The sequence below is a fragment of the Ambystoma mexicanum genome, chromosome 12 (assembly GCF_040938575.1).
Source record: "Ambystoma mexicanum isolate Mex_15411 chromosome 12, UKY_AmexF1_1, whole genome shotgun sequence".
NCBI classification, from domain to species: Eukaryota; Metazoa; Chordata; class Amphibia; order Caudata; family Ambystomatidae; genus Ambystoma; species Ambystoma mexicanum.
In genome coordinates this window covers 237,860,377-237,877,562 of record NC_090936.1, presented here as the reverse complement: position 1 = coordinate 237,877,562, position 17,186 = coordinate 237,860,377, and the positions used below count along the sequence as shown (strand labels likewise).

The window sequence follows — 17,186 nt, the reverse complement described above, 5'->3', positions numbered from 1 at the left end:
GTCGGCAGCCTTTCAAGGACTGACTTCCAGGAAGCCTTGGTGAAGGTTAGCTGCTGCTTGATGGTCCCTCGTAACTCAGGAAGAGGTCTCCTAGCCAGGTCCTCTCTTGTATCAGTTCTTGGAAACATGACAGCTTTCAGATTGCGTCAAAGGAAAGTCGCAGCAAAGCCTACTTCTTCCAGTTGGGCTTCAAGGTAAGCATCAAGTTTCGACTTCAGCTTCTGAACAATTCCAGTAAGTGAGGGGTCACCAGGTCCCCAGATATACTGTTATGCCTCTCATTCACACTGCTGAGCCAGGCTCAGGCAGCCAATCATTCAGAAAGGCATTCAGCAGGCAGGCAGCCAATCGGGCTCACAGTGCATTCAGGCCATGCTTCTCCCTCCAGACTCTCACAACAAGGAATGTGTATTGGGACAAGCACCCAGCCATTCAGCACTTCACGCTGTATTCATACCAGTTTTTGGCAGGGGTGTCTCATTCATTGTGTCACACAGCATTAAATGTATATTGGTCACACAGTCCATTCACCCAGGTCGCACCCCAAAGGTGTACCCACAACATACAGTCACTGGAAAGGCTCCAGCCAGTCTGGCCTGGACTTCCCCACAATACCATGTATAGAACTTCCACCCAACAGCCAGTCAGGGGAAGTGACAGGGTCAGGGATTCTCAGGACTTTTGGAAAGCAAGGTAACAGGCCATAGGGGCAATCTTGTCTCCTATCAGGAATAAACTGATTCCAATGGCAGGGCCTAGGTATCCCAAAATGGAGGATACTCAGAGCACCTGTCAAAGTCAGCATGGAGCTGCCACCAGTCCATACCCTGCTCCGTGGGCCACGCACAGGCGCCAAAAAACATACACTAGGGGTAGAGGGTTTTACCCCCCACCCATGGGTGCCATAAGGGTATCCCTAGGGTCTGTTCACCATAACCAAAAAGAGGAACAGCTGCTGGACTCCTCTGCAGAAAATAACACAGAACACACATGTTAAAAAGAGGTACAGGTCAAGGTCTTGGAGGCTCTGTCCTTACAATGCATGTGCAGCATCACACTGGGCAATTAGCATAATCGATAGACTAACTAATCAGATCAGTCCACATCCTCCAATCCACATCCTGACTGGAGTCTGTACATGCATGTCAAAGGTGGATATCGACGCACACCAGGTCATTAACTTCCAAGGTTACTGCTGGGCGGTGAGATGAGAAGGATGTCATCATATCTCGAGGAGGAGCGTTAAACACAGCGGGATGACATCCTACTTACTGAGGTGACTCTGGATCTGGCTCCTAAAAAAATATTTTATCAAGGCTAACAAGTAACTTTGCAACTGGTGCAGGCAGTTTTGCCGACATGCAAGTCTTGTTTTCTCAGAAAGAAGTTTCTTTACAATTCTAGGAATTGGCTCAAATTTAACAACTAGGAAAATGTCCACTACTAGTAGCGTTTGAAAACTTAGAGTTTGGAAAGCAAACTAAGACCACCTATTTGATCAGCTCTGAAAACATCTCAATCAAACTATCATATATTTGAAATGTTATGTTTTATTTTCAACGTGCTGTGGTGTCACAAACGTCCCTAATCACAAATACCCACACGCAGTGCTCTGAATGTGAAACTAGATTATCATTGCTGCTTCCCTTGGATAACTTTTAGAGCAATATTACTTGTATACAGAGCCGGCCTTAGTGGCAGCAGTGCCCCGGGCAGAAAAATGAACAATTTGGCGCCCCTGGTCAATTGGGGGGTGCGCCAAATGTTTCTTTTTGTGGTGGGAGAAGTGCCCTTTTAAAATTTTTGGAGCAGGGTGGTAATTATCTCAATAGGTTGCCAGCACCCTTTTGTTGTTAAATGCGCACGCATCAAAATGACACTTCTCTAACCACCCCACCTCGGGGGAGCTTTTAAAAGGCTCCCTGCGCTGACGCCGTGGGGGACTACGGCGCCTACGGCCGGTCGGCCCGCCCTGCCCCGCCCTGCTCTGCTTGTATATGAACTAATATGCAGTTATTTGACAGGACAACCTTTCTTTCCAACCAGGGGTTCCGAGTATGGGGGTGGCTGCAGGGCCCGGGCCCCCCCCCGGCAGAATGAAGTTGGGGCTGAGCCCCCCCACCCCCAGCCGGAGAGAAGCAATGCAGTATGAATGGCCCTTTGTTCCATGCATACCTTGTCTCTCTCTGGCGGCCCGGGTAAAGGCCGGGGAAAAACGATGTTTAGAAATTGGGGGACCAATGCAAAGCAAGAGGTTCTTGCTTTGCATCTGTCCCTCAATTTCTAAAAATCGGTTTGGGTTGGGTATACTTCTACATCTGTGCACCGGGGTGCACAGATGTACAAATACACCCAACCCAAAACGATTTTTAGAAATGGAGGCACAGATGCAAAACAAGTTTGTCCCTCAATTTCTAAAAATCGTTTTGGGTTTGGTGTATTTGTACATCTGTGCACATCTCTTAAGAAGAAGGGTGCACAGATGTAGAGGTACACCGAACCCAGAAGGATTTTTAGAAATGGAGGCACAGATGCAAAGCACATCTGCCCCTCAAATCTAAAAATCATTGTGGGTTGGGTGTATTTGTACATCTGTGCACCCCTCTTGCCACGAGGGGTGCACAGATGTAGAGGTACACCCAACCCAGAAGGATTTTTAGAAATGGAGGCGCAGATGCAAAGCAAGTCTGTCCTTCAATTTCTAAAAATCGTTTTGGGTTGGGTGTATTTGTACATCTGTGCACCCCTGTTGGCAAGAGGGGTGCACAGATGTAGAGGTACACCCAACCCAGAAGGATTTTTAGAAATGGAGGTACAGATGCAAAGCGAGGGAGGGGGCAGGGAGCAGGGGCAGGGAGAGGGCAAATTAGACGGTTTGCATGTCTCTGAGTGTGCACGTGTTGAGGGTGTATTTCTTTTTATTTTAATTGGTTATTTATTTATGCATGTACTACCCAGAGGTTCCTAAGCGCGGACTGAGGGAGCGAACCTGTGTTGTGCGGACCGAGGGAGCGAACTTGTGTTGCGCGGACCTAGGGATCGAACTTGTGTTGCGCGGACCGAGGGAGCAAACTTGTGTTGGGTGGACCGAAGGAGCGAACCTGTGTTGCTCTGTGTCGTCTTGCTTCCAAGGTGAGCACGTTGCCCCTGAGCTATCCTTCCGATACTCTAAAGATCTGAAGTTCATTTAATGATACAGAACCAGAACTATTGAGCAAGTCTGTCATCATCAGAATAACTCGACACTGTCGTGGTTACACAAGAGCTTATATATTTAAAGGGATGGAATTACTCAGAATGTAGCAGCACTATTCAATAACCCAAAGTTCTTAAGCATAGTTAATCACTTCTCACAGTTGGGACAGTACTGCCACTTCTCACAGAGGCTTCTACACCTTTTATGGGGCAGCACTGATCCAGCCTACTGCTCACATGCTCAGAATTGTCATTTCTCAGCAGGACTGCAACACTATGCCATTGTGTTCTGTATGTTAAGTGCTTCTTCACCACCAATGTGGATTCATGGCTCTCTCCCAGTGTCTAAATAGTAGATCTGTCTACATTCAATTGGCAACAGGCATGTGCGGAGCTGCCTGCTGTCCATAAACTGCCGCTCAGGATGTTGGGAGCCGTGATGGGGCATGGGATAGAAGGCTCGGATCTGTCGGATAGCAGAATCAGCAGGGTCTTAAACCCTGCTCGCTCCTTCTGGAGGGGCCATGTGGCAAAATGAGCCTGACCCCACATACAGGGGGTTGTTACCCCTTTATCTCTCCTGAATGAAAGAATGAGCTCTCTCAGACACAAGTTATCACCCATGCACACACATTGAATGAATATGGTATGGATCTATAGATCGATAAAACTGGAGTGACAATTCAGAGTGTTTCAACAGAAATATAATTGTCTTCCCAGAGGGGAGACTGACCCCATTAATATACATGGGGTCACTGAGATGTCCAAGAGTGAAACTACATTCAGTTGTGAGATTACCATCAACGGTTGATACTATGCTCCAAGGAGTGAGGTGCCCACTCAATATATCACACCGTTTATATGTGTGAGACCCATCCTGAATGCTTGCCCAAAGAGCCTTGGCCAGAGTTTCACACTGAAGAAGTGAGCATGTGATCCGGGGTCTGCAGCCCACAACACGCAGGGCATTCCCTTGCTCCCACTTGCGAGATTTGCACCAAATTAGTGAGGTTGTGCTCCAAGGTAGGAGGCCATGCACAGTCTTTGCTCTGACGTTTGACACACTCACAGGATGGAACGGCATTTCGTTCTCCCATCCTAGTTGTGTTGCTCTGCCTTTTGAGGGCTACTACAACCTGGATGGGAGGGGTGGAGTAGGGGCAGAATCCAACTTGAAGGCTTAAATCTCCTTCTTACTTGACTTTAGTATATGCGGTACATGCTAGCCAATGTTTCCACTGTTCTGCGCTGCGCGCGCCTCCCCCCGACCACCGCGTGCGCCGTTGCACCAAGTTGGCAACATGCAAATTTGCGGTCCTATGACTGCCAGTGATGTCACTTCCTGTATTTGGGCCCCCCTCCCCTGGGAAATTCATAAATCGCCTCCCATGTTTCCAACGATGGTTTACTGAGCGCCATTAGTGTATATGTTGGTGACACTGCTTGTTTTGATGGCCCCCTCGCTGTACGCCAATTTCCAGCAGTGCTCCGGCATGTCATCCGTCACATGCTGCAACCTGCCCGCGCTCTCCAGCAGGTGGCGCCTGCGCCAATAGATTCTTCCCCTCGGCATCCTGTGTAGCAACAACGGTGGCTGCATGTCACATCTGCAACACCTTCTGTGGAAGTGCCGCACGATAGGCGCACCTTCCATACTCTGCCATACCGCCCCGCATTTTCCGGCAGCGTCCCCAGTGCTGCGTGCACCCTCCGGCAGAGCAGAGGGAATCCCTGGCCCCTGGGATCCCCGCACACTCCGGCTGAACCCTCTCGTCCGCGGAGGACCCTCCCGTGCCCAGCACAGCCCCGCGTGTGTGAGGGGGGAATTCCTGTCCGTCTGCAGCCGGCTGAGGTTAGTGCGCGCGCCCGCCCGCCCGCCCGACGGGGGACCCCTGACTGTGAATGCTTGCTTGCGCTGAAGGCGAGGCACCGGCGGCTACACAACACGGCACGTCTGCGGTCATTGCCGGTACGCCCTCATTCATAAATAACGAATGGACGGTTCACATGCATCTGTTCCATTAACCAACTGTGGTGGTTTATGTTTGAGCTTCGTTACAAAGGCACACATACGAAATGCTTTCACAAATATTTCTGCGTAGCTCCCTGTCATAGGATATGCACCCCCTATTAAAAATCTAACAAAAGGCGCAATGGAAAAAACTAAACAGTTTTGCCTAATTCTGAATGGCTCTGCAGGGGGCCCTGCGAAGTTCGGCAGGTGGTTTTAATCCGGGGTTGGTCACCTGTTGCCTGGGCGGATGGTGATGGCAGCAGCGGGGATTTATCAATGGGCAGCATTATACAGTGAGTACCGGACCGCCTCCCTCGCGGGTGCTGCGCGGGTGCTGCGCGGGGAAGGCGACTGATGCGCTGCGGTGAAGGGACCGGATTCAGAGAACGGTAACCGGAGACCTGCCGCTGCCAGGCGCAAGCCCGGGCGCCCCCAAAGGTCACCGGCCCGGCAGCTTTGTGGGGCGTTCACCGCGATTTCCATCGGTGTATGTGCTTCCTAGACCAGTGGAAAGGTTCTTGAGAAATTCCTGCAAAGCCCTGAGGCAAACGAGTGTGGCAGAAGAGCGCGTCTGCACGGCCCTTCCTTCTGCTGTGTGGCAAACACGTCCTGCGGGCGAAAGGGTGGTGAGTGTGGCACGGTGCAGCCGTCGATCTGCTCAGTGCCCTAGCCGGCTCCCAGGGACGGGCTCTGTAATGCATGTGACAGGGCTCTGCTTGCAGCCGTGACCGGGGAGAGCTATCCCTTCCTTAGTCACGCATAACGCATTTAATATGAATCAAATACCTCGGTATAACGTGTGGGAGTTGCAGCTGCCCGACCACTCCTGGGAACCGGATCCTCTAGAGCGGAACTTCTAGCTGACCGACATCTGTAGACGGATGCGTTTGTGGACATATTGACTTGAACGTGTTCGGGAGGTTTGAAACCTTGGCACACAATATTATCAAATCTGAAGTGTGAAAGTTGACGGAGCAGGGCCTTTGTCAAACTATTCTAGTTCCCTTTGCTGAGGGGGACTGGCATATTTGCGAATGCGTCTTTCTTCCATTTTCACACTTCCATGTTTCTAACACGTTTTTCCTTTATAGTCCCTTCTTGGCATATATGCAGACTTAATCATTTTACAATTACAGCGATCACCCTGTAAAGGAGGGTAGCTCTCTGCAATGGCCTCGGGCATAAGACCAGCCTGCACACCTCACTCATCCCTGAGACTGTTAAGTTGCACTCCATTCAATTGGGCAACAATGACACCAATGTTTACAGTGCCTGGAAGCGTGAGGAATGCAGCATCAGGCGCTATGTAGATACTTGATAGTATAGGAGCTACGTGTTGCCTCTATTGCCACTTCATCCTGGCTTCCATCTGCACGGGACAGCCGCTACCCTTTGCCATTGTTAGGCTCGCCCACTGTCCCTTTTTTTGTGCATTTCCACCACAATGTTACGGACATTTCTGCCGCTCACCTTCTGATGCCAACTGTGTTTTCCTCTGAGGGTATGAGATCTCGAATGCCATTGTATACCTGTCTTGCTATACCAGGGTTTTTTTTAAGCGCCATTTTTGCACTTTCCTCCTGGACAGATTTGATCACACAGTCTTCAGTGAAAGGGCTCCAAGGTTTCCATGGCCCATTAGTTCCCCCTAACTGCCCATGGCCCATGTCTTTCCTAGTATAGAGGCTAGCTACTCATGCCAATTGGTAGTCTCAGAACATTGTAGTACCCTGCTTCCCCCAAACTGCATGGAGGAGATCTCCGCGTTCTCTCGGATGCTTCAAGCAAACGTTCTCTGCCCATCCCCCCACATTGTGCAGTCTCAGATGGAAGAAGGCTCCGTGAATGATCCAGAAGCAGGCGTGCACCCGTCTGCCCATGCTGCCCCATTTCATGGTAGTGTAGCTAGCTCGGTGAATGTGACTGTGGGTGCCTGCTGCTCTCTTTCCCGTGTTGCACAGTGAGGGTGGCGTGCAATAGGTCTAGTGAGTGATATAGTTGATGCCTACTTTCCGTCCCAGGTTGCAAGGCTCTCTACAGTGCACAGGGTGACCTGAACGATCGTGCACTCCTTCTCACCATGCAGAAGGCCTGTGGCATGTTAATGGTTTGGGGATGGTCTTGTAGTTGATGCCTGCTTTCCTTACACGGTCGCACGGCTCTCTCGGGTGCAGACAGTTGCGTGAATGATCGTGCAGCCACAGTCGCTCTCCTTCCCACCATGCACAATGCCTGTGGCATGTTAAAGGTTTGGGGATGGTCTTGCAGTTGATGCCTGCTTTGCTTACCACGTTGCATGCCTCTCTGTGTTGCAGAGAGTTGCGTGAATGATATTGCAGTCGCTGTCGCTCTCCTTCCCACCATGCTCAATGCCTGTGGCATGTTAAAGGTTTTGGGATGGTCCTGTAGTTGACGCCTGCTTTCCTTACCACGTTGCATGCCTCTCTGTGTTGCAGAGAGTTGCGTGAATGATACTGCAGTCGCTGTCGCTCTCCTTCCCACCATGCTCAATGCCTGTGGCATGTTAAAGGTTTTGGGATGGTCCTGTAGTTGACGCCTGCTTTCCTTACCACGTTGCATGCCTCTCTGTGTTGCAGAGAGTTGTGTGAATAATAGTGCAGTCGCTGTCTCCTCCCCTTCCCACCATGCACAATGCCTGTGGCATGTTAAAGGTTTGGGGATGGTCTTGTAGTTGACGCCTGCTTTCCTTACCACGTTGCATGCCTCTCTGTGTTGCAGAGAGTTGCGTGAATGATACTGCAGTCGCTGTCGCTCTCCTTCCCACCATGCGCAATGCCTGTGGCATGTTAAAGGTTTGGGGATGGTCTTGTAGTTGACGCCTGCTTTGCTTACCACGTTGCATGCCTCTCTGTGTTGCAGAGAGTTGCGTGAATAATATTGCAGTCGCTGTCTCCTCCCCTTCCCACCATGCACAATGCCTGTGGCATGTTAAAGGTTTGGGGATGGTCTTGCAGTTGATGCCTGCTTTGCTTACCACGTTGCATGCCTCTCTGTGTTGCAGAGAGTTGCGTGAATAATATTGCAGTCGCTGTCTCCTCCCCTTCCCACCATGCACAATGCCTGTGGCATGTTAAAGGTTTGGGGATGGTCTTGTAGTTGACGCCTGCTTTCCTTACCACGTTGCATGCCTTTCTGTGTTGCAGAGAGTTGCGTGAATGATATTGCAGTCGCTGTCTGCTCTCCTTCCCACCATGCACAATGCCTGTGGCATGTTAAAGGTTTGGGGATGGTCTTGTAGTTGACACCTGCTTTCCTTACCACGTTGCATGCCTCTCTGTGTTGCAGAGAGTTGCGTGACTAATATTGCAGTCGCTGTCTGCTCTCCTTCCCACCATGCGCAATTCCTGTGGCATGTTACATTTTTGGGGATGGTCTTGTAGTTGACACCTGCTTTCCTTACCACGTTGCATGCCTCTCTGTGTTGCAGAGAGTTGCGTGAATGATACTACAGTCGCTGTCGCTCTCCTTCCCACCATGCGCAATGCCTGTGGCATGTTAAAGTTTTGGGGATGGTCTTGTAGTTGACACCTGCTTTCCTTACCACGTTGCATGCCTCTCTGTGTTGCAGAGAGTTGCGTGACTAATATTGCAGTCGCTGTCTGCTCTCCTTCCCACCATGCACAATGCCTGTGGCATGTTAAAGTTTTGGGGATGGTCTTGTAGTTGACGCCTGCTTTCCTTACCACGTTGCATGACTCTCTGTGTTGCAGAGAGTTGCGTGAATGATATTGCAGTCGCTGTCTGCTCTCCTTCCCACCATGCGCAATTCCTATGGCATGTTACATTTTTGGGGATGGTCTTGTAGTTGACACCTGCTTTCCTTACCACGTTGCATGCCTCTCTGTGTTGCAGAGAGTTGCGTGAATGATACTACAGTCGCTGTCGCTCTCCTTCCCACCATGCGCAATGCCTGTGGCATGTTAAAGTTTTGGGGATGGTCTTGTAGTTGACGCCTGCTTTCCTTACCACGTTGCATGCCTCTCTGTGTTGCAGAGAGTTGTGTGAATAATAGTGCAGTCGCTGTCTCCTCCCCTTCCCACCATGCACAATGCCTGTGGCATGTTAAAGGTTTGGGGATGGTCTTGTAGTTGACGCCTGCTTTCCTTACCACGTTGCATGCCTCTCTGTGTTGCAGAGAGTTGCGTGAATGATACTGCAGTCGCTGTCGCTCTCCTTCCCACCATGCGCAATGCCTGTGGCATGTTAAAGGTTTGGGGATGGTCTTGCAGTTGATGCCTGCTTTGCTTACCACGTTGCATGCCTCTCTGTGTTGCAGAGAGTTGCGTGAATAATATTGCAGTCGCTGTCTCCTCCCCTTCCCACCATGCACAATGCCTGTGGCATGTTAAAGGTTTGGGGATGGTCTTGCAGTTGATGCCTGCTTTGCTTACCACGTTGCATGCCTCTCTGTGTTGCAGAGAGTTGCGTGAATAATATTGCAGTCGCTGTCTCCTCCCCTTCCCACCATGCACAATGCCTGTGGCATGTTAAAGGTTTGGGGATGGTCTTGTAGTTGACGCCTGCTTTCCTTACCACGTTGCATGCCTTTCTGTGTTGCAGAGAGTTGCGTGAATGATATTGCAGTCGCTGTCTGCTCTCCTTCCCACCATGCACAATGCCTATGGCATGTTAAAGGTTTGGGGATGGTCTTGTAGTTGACACCTGCTTTCCTTACCACGTTGCATGCCTCTCTGTGTTGCAGAGAGTTGCGTGACTAATATTGCAGTCGCTGTCTGCTCTCCTTCCCACCATGCGCAATTCCTGTGGCATGTTACATTTTTGGGGATGGTCTTGTAGTTGACACCTGCTTTCCTTACCACGTTGCATGCCTCTCTGTGTTGCAGAGAGTTGCGTGAATGATACTACAGTCGCTGTCGCTCTCCTTCCCACCATGCGCAATGCCTGTGGCATGTTAAAGTTTTGGGGATGGTCTTGTAGTTGACACCTGCTTTCCTTACCACGTTGCATGCCTCTCTGTGTTGCAGAGAGTTGCGTGACTAATATTGCAGTCGCTGTCTGCTCTCCTTCCCACCATGCACAATGCCTGTGGCATGTTAAAGTTTTGGGGATGGTCTTGTAGTTGACGCCTGCTTTCCTTACCACGTTGCATGACTCTCTGTGTTGCAGAGAGTTGCGTGAATGATATTGCAGTCGCTGTCTGCTCTCCTTCCCACCATGCGCAATTCCTATGGCATGTTACATTTTTGGGGATGGTCTTGTAGTTGACACCTGCTTTCCTTACCACGTTGCATGCCTCTCTGTGTTGCAGAGAGTTGCGTGACTAATATTGCAGTCGCTGTCTGCTCTCCTTCCCACCATGCGCAATTCCTGTGGCATGTTAAAGTTTTGGGGATGGTCTTGTAGTTGACACCTGCTTTCCTTACCACGTTGCATGCCTCTCTGTGTTGCAGAGAGTTGCGTGAATGATACTACAGTCGCTGTCGCTCTCCTTCCCACCATGCGCAATGCCTGTGGCATGTTAAAGTTTTGGGGATGATCTTGTAGTTGACACCTGCTTTCCTTACCACGTTGCATGCCTCTCTGTGTTGCAGAGAGTTGCGTGACTAATATTGCAGTCGCTGTCTGCTCTCCTTCCCACCATGCACAATGCCTGTGGCATGTTAAAGTTTTGGGGTTGGTCTTGTAGTTGACGCCTGCTTTCCTTACCACGTTGCATGACTCTCTGTGTTGCAGAGAGTTGCGTGAATGATATTGCAGACGCTGTCTGCTCTCCTTCCCACCATGCACAATGCCTGTGGCATGTTAAAGGTTTGGAGATGGTCTTGAAGTTGACACCTGCTTTCCTTACCAGGTTGCACGGCTCTCTCGGGTGCAGAGGGTGTGAATGATTGTGCAGTCACAGTCTGCTCTACATCCCATCTCGCATAGTTTACCTGGTTTTGAGACTGGTCATGAAGTTGCGTTCTGCCCACCTTCCTGTGCTTCACATGCTCACTGGAACGTAATAAATTATGTGAACATTCTTAGAGCTTGCCTTCCCACTCATTCTGCACAGTCCATGCAGTTACCAGGTGCTGTGATTAGACAGGTAGTATCCACCTGTCCTTCTTACCAGGTTAATCTAGGATAGATTCCCAGTAACAAAATACCATCCCTGTCCCCTGGGCTCCGTAGCACCGCAGAAGGAGTCCTGATTTTGGCAGGTTGGTACAGGGATGATCAACAAAGGCATCTTTAAAATGACTTTGTTGTAAAACCCTCCTTCCTCCCTCTCTCTCCACTCGCCAAAATCAACTGTACAGACCAACACAAACACACACACTCACACACATTCACACAGCAAGCACTCTTTCATTCACACGAGCACCCATCATCATACACTCATGCATAACACAAGCATACACGCATCGTTACACATATTTAAATAAAACATAAATGAACATAAACGTACCTTCTGCCCTGGTCCTGAAGTTTCCTCCCCAGCCCACCAGCTCCTGCATCATTAACATGAATTGGAAAGCAAGAGGTTCCTGGTTCATGCACATGCATGCAGTGGCCTGTGTGTGGGTGCTGAAACGCCCTGCTCCAGACTGCTCTGTCTGTATATGGGAGGAGGAGCAGGACCCCCCCATCGCACAAACAGACATGCTGTGTCCCAGCCAGCATTTCCAAAGAGCTATGCAAGGCTGGCAAAGCAAAACTCCCCCAGCCTCGCATGTCTCATTGAGCGTGTGTGGCTGGGGAACTGAACTGTCAATATGGAAACAGTGTTTCCCTTTGACAGTTCAGCCAGCCCAGGAGCCATCCCTCAGCTGGAAAGAGCAGCTGAGGGAGTGCTCAGTGTTTCACTAGGCTGGTTCCTTGGCTTGTCCATAATGGGTAATGAGGCCACTGGGTTGATGCCCCCCTCGCCCATTATGGATGAGCTACCCCCCTCCCAAACCCACTATGGCGTCCCCCGCCCCACTTTACCTTTCCTCCATTAAAAAAAAAAAAACTTTTTTTTTACATTTCAGGTTGGGGTCTTGCCCCAAGGGGGTGCGCCATACAGTTTGAAGACCTCTGCCCGAGAGTGTAGTAGAATGACTGGAGGATCTTGTAGTGACCGTCCACTCTCCTCCTCTGCCACCATCCCTTTGGAGTAGGTGCTTTCTGTGAAGGAATTGTTATTGTTGCCTACTCCCCTTCCTCTAATGCAGTGTTTTCCTTGGTGTAGTAATATTAAGATTATCAGGTGTGGATATAGCATTTCCTGCCCTCCCCCCTACACACCTCTAAGCACTGTATCAATAGCTGTTAGAATTAGTCGATTTTATGGCCCTCACTTTACCCGCCTTGTAAGAATTGAAGGCTGAGTTGGCCATCCCAAGATTCGAACTTGCGATGTGCAGCATTGCCCCATGTCATCAGCACACCCTTATCCCAGTGGGAGTTTTTCTGAAGGACTTACCCTTGTTGTACGGTCTCCCTTCCTACACAGACTCTACGCACAGTTCTTTCCAACCTTGCACAGTAGTCCCCTGTGACACTAGGAGGCCTTGCGAGTTACCCTCTGGTTGCCATCTGCTGTCCTTTCCATCGAACCTAGTCTCCATGGAGTGTAGCAGATTCTCTGAAAGAACTCTTTCGCCTGAATCCTGTCCCCCTTAATTCCTTTCTTTCCCAGGACTTTATTAGGTTATCAGTTATTGGTTTTGTCGATATGTGTTTGTTATGCAATCTTGCGGTCTGCCCACGGATGCCCACTCTCCTTAATTTTTAATCAATATCCTGCTGGTGCTTCCCGAGGCACTGCCCATTGAATGATCAATGCAGGGCCCTATTATAAGTATTTTTAGCAGCCCGTCAGCACACGTTTAGCCATTTCATTGTACGTCCCCTGTGCAGCTGTCGGTTTTTTCCTACTTGCTTTGTTTTTTCGACCTCTCTCACTCCGGCTGACCCCTGGGCGGTGTCTGACAGTTTATTGTTCGACTGATGAGAATTGTAAACCTTAGCACTCCAGGGGTCATCATTGCTTTTATATGGCCATGGAATTCCTCCGTCCTCGGTATTTGAACAACAGTCCATAAAGATGTGCTGGAAGAGGATTCTGACAGTCAGCTCTGCACACCTTGCTGTGTGTGCGCGCGAGTGTGTGGTGCGTGCGTGCGCACGCCCTTGGTTGTGTGTCTCGGGAATCTTCCCAGCTGGCTTCAGTGATGTGAACTTCTTGCTGTGTTCTGTCGCTGGCAGACATCCTTATGCGATAACAAAGGTCATCACATTGGAAATGTCTCATTAGTTCTAGTTTGGAATCCTGAAACCCCAGGAACAATGCACTGACTGTTGATTCCTTGCCACAGGGGGATCCGATGCAAGTTGGAACCTTCTTAAACTGTCCTCATTAAATGATGACGGGAAACACGCTAGGTTGTATGTGTGTTCAACGTATGCCAGTCTAGTGGAGGGGAAGGAGATTGATAGCAGTACAACTGAAGAGGTGTTTACATATAAGTAAGATATAAGGAGGGCTAGTCGGGCAACCAGTGGTTGCGGGTGTGTCCCCCATATGACTTGAGGGAGTTGGGAGGGTGAAAGGGAGGAGGGTGCATCCGGGGTTTCAGGGGAGTCCCCCTCATAACAGAAAGTCAGAGGGACTGTGTGGGAGACGTCAGCAAAGGGAAAACATATCTTGATCAAAATGATTGCTGGAAAACTGGCCTGCGTGCAATTTACACGGAACCTCTATGACTGCTGTATCATACACCAGTCTATTTCTCGCTTATCCTTTCTCTCCAAGCTATCTTTCTCGTTCCCACTCCTTCTGTCTCTCTCACTTTCATTCTACTTTTCTTTCTCTCTCTATGGGCAAAAGTAGCTTTGCCGATAGGACATTTGCTTGAGCCAGGCCAGCCATTGCTGACAGTAGCACAGCTAGAGAAAAAGCACACATATCTTGAAGTGGACAGATGATCCTGCATTTTTTTTATGGTTAGAAGTAAAATGAGATAAGCAGCAACAGAGGCGTCCCCCGAGGTGTGGACCGGGCCAGTATTTTGAGTCATCTCAGTCGTATCATACATGCATTGTAAATTGCATGCTGGGGACCATCAAGGTTAGCACTTACCTACTGTGGTGTCCTCTGCATGGAATTTCAAATGTCCACAAGCTGGAGTAGACAAAGAAAGAGTAAAAGAGAGGCAAACACACTTTTACTCTTTAATGTTTCCACCCCTTCTCGTGGAAATTGAAATTATGCATTCAAATACGCTTTTTCAGGTGGCATATACAATGGATTCCTGTGGCATCTGCCCGGTCTTGATCGAGGCAGACCGCTTAGAAATCCATTAGTTGTATGCCTGCAGGGAAATCAAATTTTTTTTGAAGCGCTCACACAGCCCGCGGGAATTGAGGCGCTGTTACAGGAATTGTTTGTTTTTTATTTGCGTCATTGTTTTTTTTTCCTTAGTAGCATATTTACAACGCACTGAAATACCCAGAAGTTTATAAGCGCGGACCCGGGGATCAAACCTGTGTTGCTTTGTGTGGTCTTGCTTCCAAGGCGGACACGTTGCCGCTGAGCTATCCTCCCGGGACATGCAGGTCTACAATGAAGTGCCCTCACAAGACAGATAAGATGAGGAGAGCAGTGATCTTATCTCCGCTCTGTGCCCCTCCTCCATCTTGTCAGTGCTGCAGAATCAGGAAGCACCCAAAATGAAGGTGGAAAAGCATTACAGCCCATTTTTTCACCTTCATTTAACACGAGGCTGATTTATTGTTATCGCATGTGTCCTGCAGGAATGTCACCATCAGACTGAAGGCAATTTGATCACATGGGGGAAGGTGAGGGGGGCATGGATATGCTTTGCAGAAAGTTCTGACAAATCTAAGGAATCAGTGGACCACACTTTACGATCTAAAACCACATTTCTTATTTTCAGTTTTTTGTTAATGATGTTTCTTCATAATGTGACAAATGTGTGGGGTCAGCAGTACTACCAACCAATCAGTGGCCAGCAAGCAACATTAAATTGCATTGGCGCTCTTAGAAGTCTATCATTGCAAGATTGCAGTCTGGTGGACTACTAGTGCATGCTTTTGAAATACCCCGTTCAATATTTGTTTTTCATTTGTTCGTGGACTTTTGCTCAATATGTTTTTCACAGTATTTCTTATTGAATGTGTTGGGGGGGACTCTCAGTTATGCCAGAGTATGGCTTGGGGCCGCTTGACTTCGAGGGCCCAACGCCCTGCCCGGAAAAAACAGAGGACTCAGCCAACAGCAAGTTAGTACTGTGGTTTATTGCAAAGAAAACCAACAGGGCGCCATACAAGAAAATGGGAATTCTCCAGTACATCTCAGCTCTCCATGGAATGTGGCATAGCTTTGTACATGGATGTCGTCATCACCCGGGCCCTTCCCTGAAAAACCTATCATCACAAGGGATTGGGTATCGAGAGTATTATTACCTATGGGGTCTCCTATAGAAGTTATTCTGCTGGTCCTCGCATGTCAGGTGGCTGGCCTGTCCCATCACCAGGAAACTATCTATTACATTGTTGCAGAGTAATGGGCACGCATCCGAAGTGCATCATAAGTGGACTGTTGGGCTGGAGAGGCTGCTCAACTCGTCTGGTTTCCTGCCGTGTATGTGCTTGTGTCGGCAAGAGGAAGCCTCTGTATTCTGAATTTCGCCGCAACACGTTGGACGTTTGTGCAGCACCCTGCTAAGTAATTGACTCTTATTAACTTGGACTTTGAAGGCGGCAGTTTCTATTTTGGTGCGGCGGCTTCGCCACGGTGTGTGTTTTGTTCTTTGAACCTCACTAAGAAGTCTTACCGGCCTTTCCTTTCCCTCTGCTTCTTTTGCAGTCCCCGCCTTCGAGCCGCCTGCAAGCCCGCCTCTGCTGCTCCCGCCCCTTTCCCAACACTTCCACTTCATATAATTGCACCGATGCGCGCACATCGCACGCGCGCATCCGAGGTGCATCATAAGTGGACTATTGGGCTGTTAGGCGGAGAGGCGGTTGAGGTGCAGGTAATCTGGTAATGCTAGCCTCTATTTGGGTTGTTTACCTCTGTGAATAATATTTCTGTAAATAGGGTTTGTTGGTCCTTGTATAGGCGTACTTTTACTGCTGAAAGGTGACTATTGTGTGTCTACAGATTTTTCTTTTAACCATGGCCGAAGGGTTGCGCAGTGGTAAAAAATCAAACATGTATAACTTAAAAAAAGCAGAGGAAGTGCAATGTGTGGTGAATTCACACCTAGAAACTCCATCTATCTCGACGATTTGTGAAGAGGAATATGAAAGAAATGCTCTCTCTCTGACCAATCAGTTGTAAACTTAGTTACCTTAGAAAATGAAAATGTTTTGCCTACGGCAGGTAAAGTAGAGGTCCTACTAGTAGAAAAAGCTTTAGCATTAAAACCCATAATTGCAGTCTGAGTGTATAGATGAAAAGGGAATACCCTCCTCTCAATTGTTCAAAGAAACTCCTCCACTAACGCCGTGTATCTTGGTTGCTGTAAGTAAGCAAAGTGACACCATTGCACCTGATTTGGAGACACATCCAGAAAGAGTAAGAGAGTCCCACGAGGATCAGTCTCTAAAACAGAATTTGACTTCGAATTCGACCTGGGAGGCTATTACCCCCAAATTGGACAAAAAAACCACAGAGTTTAAAAAAGCAATGGGGTCACTTTCTATCAAAGAAGCCAATAAAATCTCCCTGAGAGGTTGGATAAATGAGGATGAAAACCTAGACATTAGTCTAGATAGAGATGTAATCAGGAAAAAAATGAGAATTGAGAAGTTTGGCATCCACACAGCTGATTTTTCTACGTTGGCACCAGCTATTGAATTAGAATTGGGAAAGCGTATTAGACTATCGCATGAACCCTCTACCCCAGTAAACAAAAGCAAATATGGAATTGAAATTTTTTTAAATTTAATAATTCCCCAACTTATTCATACTCTGTGCCCACTCATCTCAGTGCTCAAAAAG

The 17,186-nt window shown here is 48.9% G+C and overlaps 1 protein-coding gene across 3 annotated transcripts in view; it reads left to right on the top strand.

The window, feature by feature from the left end:
* The first annotated feature begins 4,651 nt into the window (after positions 1 to 4,651).
* RERG (RAS like estrogen regulated growth inhibitor) overlaps positions 4,652 to 17,186 on the top strand; it is an 881,812-nt gene continuing 869,277 nt past the window's right edge. Inside the window, exon 1 of one of the 3 annotated variants that reach the window (XM_069628365.1) lies at positions 4,652 to 5,047. The gene's annotated coding sequence lies outside the window, so the exon portion shown is untranslated. Of the gene's footprint in view, positions 5,165 to 17,186 lie in introns of all 3 variants that reach the window. The other 2 variants (XM_069628363.1, XM_069628362.1) reach the window with 2 other exon arrangements.